General features: G+C 41.6%; 1 protein-coding gene across 3 annotated transcripts in view; it reads right to left on the minus strand.

Moving 5' to 3' along the window:
* Nucleotides 1-8,625, minus strand: part of PKNOX1 (PBX/knotted 1 homeobox 1) — a 166,350-nt gene extending 157,725 nt beyond the window's left edge. For 2 of the 3 annotated variants that reach the window (XM_020973868.2, XM_078146502.1), the window contains exon 1: nt 8,481-8,624. The gene's annotated coding sequence lies outside the window, so the exon portion shown is untranslated. Of the gene's footprint in view, nt 1-8,480 lie in introns of all 3 variants that reach the window. The other variant, XM_020973870.2, reaches the window with a different exon arrangement.
* Nucleotides 8,626-9,230: the final 605 nt, after the last annotated feature.

Here is a 9,230-nt window from a genome sequence, read left to right on the forward strand (position 1 = left end):
CTGCAATAAATAGCAACCAAGTTTACCATGAATATTTTTTTTAAATAAAGTTTTAGGGGCAGCTAGGTGGTGCAGTGGATAGAGCACTGACCCTGGAGTCAGGAGGATCTGAGTTCAAATCTAGCCACAGGCACATAATATTTCTTAGCTATGTGACTCTGGGCAAGTCACTTAACCCCAATCGCCTCACCAAAAATAAATAAATTTTTTAAAAAATAAAGTTTTATTAGTTTCTAAAAAGTGACATCAAAATGAACTTCAAAATAATTGGCCTCGGGGTCAAATTCCTTAATTTTACATATTGAGGCTACACCCTTTCAATTCATTTGCCAAAATCCACACAACAGAGCCAATGTTCCCCATTCTGACATTATTTCTATCCAAAAAAATTATATAAAAGCATCATATATTTATCTGAACCATACTTATGCCCTCTCCAATTTAAAAGTAAAAGTTGTGTCTCTCAGATCCTTTAATTAAATATCTTAATTAGTTAACCCAGGTAGTAACAGTTGTAAGGGTTGTTTGCCCAGCCTAGGTACTTAGCAAGCAGATTTTAGTGATTTGATCACCCAGAACAAAGAGGACATTTAATTTGAATACATAAATAACTATCCTTTCATAGTTATTAGTGCCCAAAGGCCTAATCAGGTTGGGTCAAAGAGGATCAATTCTTCAGAAAGCCAAAGAGAAGAGAATGAATTTTTAACTAATCCAAACAATTACTCTCTAGACTCATTCTCCTAAACTGTATATAATGCAGTACAATTATAAAGCACTTTTCACATGTGAACTTTATAACTGTGGGGAGGAGGCAGTTCAAGAACACTTTGTACTGTTATCACTATTCGACCGGTAGGAAACCAGCTTGAGCTCTTGAGGGGTTAAATGATTTTGTCAAGATCAGCAAATAAATGGCAGAGCTGGAATTCCAAATCCAGATTTAAGTACAAATCCACTCCTATTATCCACTATACTAATGCCTCATTTATGCACTTTTGGTGAATTCTCAGAAAGAACAACTACTTAATTTAGCACCTAAATTTTTGTTTTAATCATTTTTACAGAAAATTGTTCTCAACTGTATACTTTCTTAAATGAAGCATACTGAATATAATTTTTTTTATTTTTGAGAATTTGGGGTCATATGTATAACAATTATGTGGTGCAATATAAACCCTCTGAGGCTGGTAGAACTGTTTCCCCTTCTACCACAGTAAATAGCAACTCACATTTATACAAGATATTTCTCAAAAGCCCATGAAGATGTACAAATATAATTATCTTAGTTTTTACAAAAGGGAAACAGGTCAGAAAGGCTAAGCGACTTGCCCATGGTCAGAGATATTAGAACTACGGTTTGAACACACATCCTGACTACAAACCTAGCTCCTATTCTACTATTTCATGTTTCCATTTTTATATGAGGTGAAATAGCATTTTACTAACTGCTAACTATACCCTATGCTCTCTGTAAAATGTTCAGAAAAATCTAGAAAATCTCTGCTCTCAAGGTGCTCACACTCTAAATGGAGATGACAACACATGCAAAATTCAGCTACAGGAGAAACTGAAAGGCCTGGAATTTTTAAGGGCACAAAATGACAGAGCTCTAACACTGCCGGTAATAGAGGAAGGAAGGCTGTAAGGCCAGGAAGCCATTAAGAGATAGTGGTAGAGCAAATGGTTCAGACCTAGCGGTCCTGAGTCACAGGAAGATACAGAACTGACTCCCAACTCATCCAAATCACATCAAAAGTTAAGCATCAAAGAAAGAAGGCACCCCTAGTCATGGTAAATTCTCCCAAGCTAACAGTCACCAGTGGGTTCAGCTGGGGAAGGAAAGGGGGGAGAGAGGCACACCTGATGATGACAGCTTAGCTTTCAGTACACAGGGACAAGAAGTCTCTATGCTGTGTTTTACCTGATACAAAGGGACCAACCTCAGTGCACTATGCATAATTATGGCACCATGTTTATTTAACTAGACCTTGGCATATAAACCAATTTGGAGTACGGTAAAGAGCTCTATTCCCTCTCTGGTAGGCAGAGTTATTCCTGGAAGTTCCAGAATCTGAGTAGAAACTCCCTAGAGAGCTAGAGGATCTCAGGGATTGAGGTGGCTCAGGATCAGTTGAGATCCCTGTTAGTGGGGTTGGTGCTTGGGATCAGTCAAGATTGGCAACTCAGAGTCAACAGGATTAAAGACAACTTCCTGCTGTGGAAGAGGAAAGGGTCAGCTGACCCAGAGAAATTATCTGATTGAGCCTACAACACAAAAAGACCCTTACCACTTGCCCAAAGTAGCTCCAAGGGCACCTGGAGAGTTGCTATTTAGGTTATAAATAACAAACAGTTAATAAACACCTATTAAGTGTCTACTGGTGGGCAGCTAAATGGTGTAATGGATAGAATGCCCAGCCTAGATTCATCTTCCTGAATTCAAATCTAGCCTCAGACACTTACTAGCTGTATGACCCTAGGCAAGTCACTTAACCCTGTTTCCTCATCTGCAAAATGACTGAAGAAGGCAATGACAAATTACTCCAATCTCTTTGCTAAGAAAATCCCATATGGGGTCATAGAGTTAGACATGACTGCACAACATACAACAAGTATTCACTATGTACCACAGTCCCTGCCCATAAGGTATTCACAGTTTACTGGAGACAATGTGCAAATAAGTACATAACGGATAAAGCAGAAATAACCAATAGAGAGAAGGCACTGGAATCAGGAAAGGCTTCCTATAAAAGGTATCATTTTAGTTACAACTTGAAAGAAACCAGGAGGTAGAGAAGAAGAGGGAAAGCATTCCAAGACATGGAAAATAGTGAGTGAAAACACCCAATCAGAAGTGGTGTCATATTGGAGGAACAAGGAGAAAAGTATAAGAGAATCACAGGGTACAATAATGGAGTCTAAGATGTAAGAAACTGAAAAGGTCAGGCAGGGAGAGGGGAGTCAGGTTATGAAGGTCTCTGAATGCCAAACAAAGGATTTCATATTTGATCTTGGAAGTGACAAGTAGTCATCGAATAGTAAAGTGACATGGTCAGACTTATACTTTGGGAAGAACACTGACAGATGAGGGGAGGATGGCCCGGAGTGGGAAGAGACTTGTGTCAAAGAAACCAACCAGCAGACTACCGAAACACTCCAAGTGTGAAGTGATGAGGACCTGTACCAGAGGAAAGAGGGCAAGGCTATTTCCTCGACAGCGGCTAGGAGCTGACGCTAAGGTGACCACCATCTGGGAGATATGGTTCCTCCTCCTGCTTTCTCCAGGCTTCTAACTGCTGGGCTCTTGCTTTTTTTTACAGTTGTCACAGAATCATAGATTTAGAGCTAAAAGACACATTAAAAGCCAACTAGTCCAACCTGTTCATTTTACAAACGAGGAAACTAAGGCTCAAAGAAATTAAGACACTTGCCCATGGTCACACACAGACAATAAATGTGAGAGGACTCCAGCTCCAGCACTCTAACATCCTCTGCTCTCTGAACTGCCTTTTTAACTGTCAATCTGCCAGTAGTCACTTATTACTGCAGTCAGCATATCTGACCCCAACTAATTTATCTCATCTGAAAAACCAGTTAACTAAAATTATTAGAATTCTGTGTAAAATAATAGTAAACAGTTTCTAGTTCAGAGCCTGGGGTGGCTTTCCTAGAAGAAACAGTGTAAATTTTATTACGTATATTTCATAGTCATCTGCTTTAATTCCAAAGAGATGAGAATGACAATTAAATGACATCTGGGTAAATAAAGTATGGATGCCTAAGTCCTGTACTTTGGGGAAATTAAAAATATACCAATTTTCTGGCATCTGTAGTTTTTAAAATGCTATTAATTTATGTGAACTTAAAGAGAAAGAACCAAGATATACAATATTTACACCCTAAAGTGTTTAAATCCACAGAGTAGGTAGCTTAAAACTTGAGTATATTATTTAAAGCATGCATTATTTTTTGCTTCAAATATCCTTCTCATCTTCATTTTAAGGAGGAAACTGGGGGGAAAGATTCATACCAAGTGAGTGGAACTGATTCGAAGAACATCTAAGCTCCTTGAGAACAGGAGCTATATGGATTCTGTCTTTGAATTCCCCAAGCTTAACACAGTTCCTTAAAACAGGGACTTAATAAATACTTGTGGGAAAAATAGAACCTAGAACTGAAACTGTGTTCCTTCTTCCAAAATCAATGCTTCTACCACAAGATTACACTGCTAATGAATTTACTAGCACATTTTTCTTGACAATTTCTTAATTGTGCAGTTAAAAAAAAAGACATCAAGATCCTGTCTAAATATGCTCGAACAATAAAAACATTTTAATAAAGTTGTTTATATTACCTTTAAGTGGAAAAAGCACATCTGAAAAATGCCATTCCTGTAAAACATTTCCCCATAATACTATAGGTATACCTCATTTTATTGAGCTTAGCAGATTATTATTTTTTTTTTTACAAACTGAAGGTTTGTGGCAATCCTCTATCATGAAAGTCTACTGGTACCATTTTTCCAACAGCATACGCTTACATTGTGTCTGTGTCACATTATGGTAATTCCCAAAATATTTCAAACTTTTTCATTATTATATCTGTGGCGGTGATCTGTGATCTTTGATGTTACTAAACTACACCCGTATTAAGATGGCAAACTTAATTCATAAATGCTGTTATATGTACACACATATCTAAGTTTGCATATGCATTTTACATATGTTTCATGTACAGTTTATGTATGATCTAGAAATATCTATGGCCACTTCTTGTATTATTTAACCTAAAGATTTATGTGGATCGAGGAATTCCAAAGTCTCAAGGCATAATTTTTTTCCCTTGACTTTCAATATGAAGATAAATTAAAGCATATTTGTATAAAATAAATGCACTTAAAAAATAATTTTAGGGTTAATAGCCACAAAGACACCATTACTAATTATTGTTCTTTTAACCTCACATCCAATCAATATGTGGCATTTCAATAACTCATGAAGAGCAACTGAAATAGTTGTTTTTTGGTGACTTGTTGAGCTCTCTAAGGAAGGAAAATAAAAACAAAGACCGGTAAAGCCCAACAACTGCTGTCTTCTCTCTCAAATTACCTACTTGAGAAATTATGGCATTTGAATGTAATGGAATATTAACCTGTCACCAAAAAAGACAAAAATAAGTTTCAGTAACTTTTTTTTTAACGCACTGAAGAGAACAGAAGGAAGGCCAGAATGAAACACAGCCAAGCAAAACAGCTTGGAAAGTTACAAGCTGAATTTATTATATAATTAAAAGGAAAAACAAGCTGTACTTAAGAGATTCATAATTTCATGTACATGCTCTTTTTTCTTGTTCTTCTCATTTGGTGGTTCTTAAGTTGAAAATAAAAAACCATCAAATTACCTACTTGATGGAAGACATATCACACCAATTTTTTAAAAATGCAGTCTATAATAATGAACCGCTTTCCAGAAAAGCGGTAAACTACAAAAATGAGGTATATTTTGTCAGACATAGCCAAGTTTTCTTTTTCTTTGTTACAGAGGGACGCTTCCCCTTTTTTTGAGGTGATCATTGAGAAGAGTCAGTTTTATTTTCAAAAATCAATAAAATAAGCCTTTTTAAGAGAGGACAAGGGGAATAGATAAAGAATCCTAGGATAAAGCCTTGAAGGACACCTATAATGAAGGACACCTATGGATGACAAACTATCATAAGAAATTAATGAACAACAGTGGGGGGAAGGGAAGGAACGAGAGGGGGAATGAAAAGGAGAGGAGGAAGAGGGGAAGGGAGAGAGAGAACCATCTCAAAAATCTAGAGAGGAGACAGCATCCAAGAGGAGATAATAGCCAACAGCGTCAAATGTAAAGAAGTCAAGAAGGATAAGAACCAAGATAAAGTCATCATATTTTGCAACTTAGAAGTTACTAATTGATGCAGAGTACAGTTGCTTCTTCTCAGAAAAGGATGGGAAAAAACTAGGAAAACAACATAAACAATGATAATAAAAATGGAAGGAATAATTGACCAAGCCTGGTTATAAGAGCTATGTAAAGACTCCTTTCTTATATTTTTTAAATTTTAGCCATGGAGGGGACCATGAGTGTGGAACACTGCATATATCCAATTTTTTTTGATATGCTTCCTAGTTTCACAAATCTTTTTTTTCCCTTTCTTCTCTTTCATTATTTAAAGTCACAACTCACTAAGAATATTAAGTTGCTGAAAAGATGCCAAGCTGTGCTGATAGAATCATAGGTCCAGTCACCATCCTTACTCTGTAAGGGAGGACTCTGGGAGGGGAAGGATACAGTAAATAAATTTTAAAACAAAATGTATCAACAAAATTTACTTTAAAAATTAAGGTGACTTTTAAAAGTTTCTGTTGAATGGATGAGTTAGGAAAGTCAGAGTATCAAACCAGAGAAGTGAGAAGACTTAAAGTGGAGGCAACACATATGTGGGTCAGATCTTTCAAGTAGTTAAATAGGATTAACAGTTTGTAGGGTTGATGGTCTAGAAAGGATTTTAAGATAAGAGTTGATTTCAGCAGGCTTGTAGTTAGTTGAGAAGAGATCAACAGGTAAGGTGAATACTAGAGAGCCCAAGGATGATAATGGGACCAGATTCAGCTAAAGAAGAAAAGGATGTTGAGATTGAAGGCAAAGGTGGAAGGTTTGGCCTTGGAAAGGTTGGAAAAGGCTGGGATATCCAAAGAGTACTAAACTTGGAGTCAGGAAGACTCCAAGGTTTAAAATCCTATCTGTTTATTAGTAGTAAGGGGAAACTCAAGTCACTTAAACCTCTCTGAGCTCAGTTTTCTGACCTGTAAAAAGGGGATACAAACTGAAGTGTCTACTTCACAGTTGTTAGGAAGTCTGAGATCTATGCGAAGCACTTCACCAACTTCACAAAATGTATGTAAATGTCAGCTATTACTGCATAGCAGGTTCCAAAATGTTTAACTGAGTCAGCCTTACAAGGATGACAAAAATTGCCAGATTCTATTTGGAATCATAACTAAAGACTGATAACTTTCCCTCCAGCCCTTCTATGCACTGACCACTGACTAGCTCCCTGGATTCTAAGATCTAAGTTTTAAGGGGAACATTTTAGCTTGTCTAAGACACGAGGTACAGAGTTTTAAAAATTATTCTTCGTTTTTAACGATCTGACTCGGTAAAAAGGTATTTGGGAAATAGGAAGGAAATAATCATGAAAGATGCAATGAAGTTTCAATGTTTATGGTCCATGCGGGGGCTCGGTATATTTGCATTATTGTAGTGATTAACAGCATTTTGGTCACCAGTTCCCCATCTAGTGCAAAGTTTAGTGATGGGAACAAACTACACATCCCACGACAGTGCACGTGGAAGCTAATGGCTCAAGCTCAGAGGAGGGGAAGGCCACAGAAAAGCCAAACTAAATTGAAATCTGTCCCATGGCAAGGATCGGAAAGCCTGTTATTTGCCAGATACAACTCCTGCCTGTAAGCATGACCACAGCTGAAGGGGGGGGGATCCTCACAAAACTGGCGCACCCCAATCTCCCGTCTGCACACAGGCCAGGGAGGTGACTGCCACCCCCCTACTCCTCCTTCCAGGGCTTTCCCTGCCCCCATCCTAAGAGCAGGAGGAGCCGCCATCTTCCACTCTTCCTTCCACCATTATACAACCTCTCTTCTCCCCACTGCCCTCGCCATCCTGCAGCCTCCCTTCCCCCCTCCCCCCCAAGAAACCCCAAAGCCCAAAAAGCTGCACCAGGCTGGGTCGGTGGAAGGAGTAGGGACGGAGCTTCTCGCCGGCCCAGTCCCTTTAAACGGTTCTGCACCCCAACACCTTAAAAAAGTCCCCCCCCGAGGCCCGTGCACTCCCCAGCGGACGCGGCGGAGACCGCTCGACTGGAGGCGGCGACCTGCTGCCGCCCGTATCCACCCCGGCTCCCTCGTCCCCTCCCAGCTCCCTCCCGCCGGGCTGCGCACCCCGCGGCGCGGACGAGCGCACCTCCCCGTGCCCCCTCCCCGACTCGGCCCTCCCCTCCCCAGCCGTCCGCCTCCCCCTTTTCCCCGCCCCGTGCAGGAGCGCGCGCAGCGCTCCACAAGGGACGGTTTAGGAGCGCGCGCCTCGCAGCGGGGCCCAGCGCGGCGGCTCCTTCCAGAAATTTCCTCCTCCATAAGCTCACGTATTAAAACAAATACTGTTTAAACCCTATCAAGAGTGCAGGGTGGACCACCTCCCTCTCTGCCTTCTTTTCCCCCCCGCCTTTCTGGTCCCTCCTGCATTCAAACGCGCCCCCCCTCCCCTTCCCCGTCCCTGCTCCATGCCCTTGGGCGCGGTTTATGTGGCATCTCTTCTCCCCACGAACGACCTGGGCGGCAGCAGTGGGGCGGCGGCAGGGAGGCCGGTGTGATTGATAGGGACGGCGGAGAGCGGCGGCGGCGGCGGCGGCGGCGGCGGAGCGGTTGAGTGACAGCTTACCTGGGTGCCAATCTTCATCACACTGACAAGCGGCTGCAGCAATCGGGACCCGCAGTGCCGCACCCGCGTCCAACCGTCACGCCGACGCCGGGCCACGCGACACAGCCTCATTCAATGGAAGGAGGGCTACGCCGACGCTCACCTTATCAATATTCAAAGAAGAGGCGGGGTCCTCGCAGAAAGGGCTCCTCCCACCCCGCGAGTCTACGTGCAGGGGGTGGGGACTCTGCGAGAAGGGGCGGACTGGGAGGGAGTTCTGAACGCATCCTTCCCTTTCTAGGCTCTCCTGCCCCTCCCCCTCCGCCTCCATGCTTAAGATGAACAGGCCACACCCCTAGACCTTTTTTTTGCTGCGCAGTGAGGGAGGAGCCTTTGACCACGCCCACTCTCCGTTTGGCCAAAGTTCCGAAGGTTTTGAAAATGTGCTTTTTGGGTGGGTGCTTGAAGTCCTCGCCCACGCCTTTTTTCACCCGACCACCACAGTCTCCCTCCTTCCCTAATGGTAGTCTCCTGGCTGGCGTGCACGTTTGTGCAAAGCCTTAGAGGAAGAGATCCTTAGATGGATGAAACCTTCTTCCTCAAACGGGAAGAGAGACTACTACCAATACATTGCTTTCCCCCAAACGCAGAATTTCACCCTCTTGAAAGAATTGATTAGTTTTCTTCCATCACCAGCCTAAGTTACAATGCTTATTAACCTAGCAACCTTTTTACAAATTATTGCACGTTCCTTAAAAATTAAAGGTTCGC

Source organism: Phascolarctos cinereus, unplaced genomic scaffold (genome assembly GCF_003287225.1).
Source record: "Phascolarctos cinereus isolate Bilbo 61053 unplaced genomic scaffold, phaCin_HiC Scaffold_726;HRSCAF=1367, whole genome shotgun sequence".
In the NCBI taxonomy this organism is placed as follows: domain Eukaryota; kingdom Metazoa; phylum Chordata; class Mammalia; order Diprotodontia; family Phascolarctidae; genus Phascolarctos; species Phascolarctos cinereus.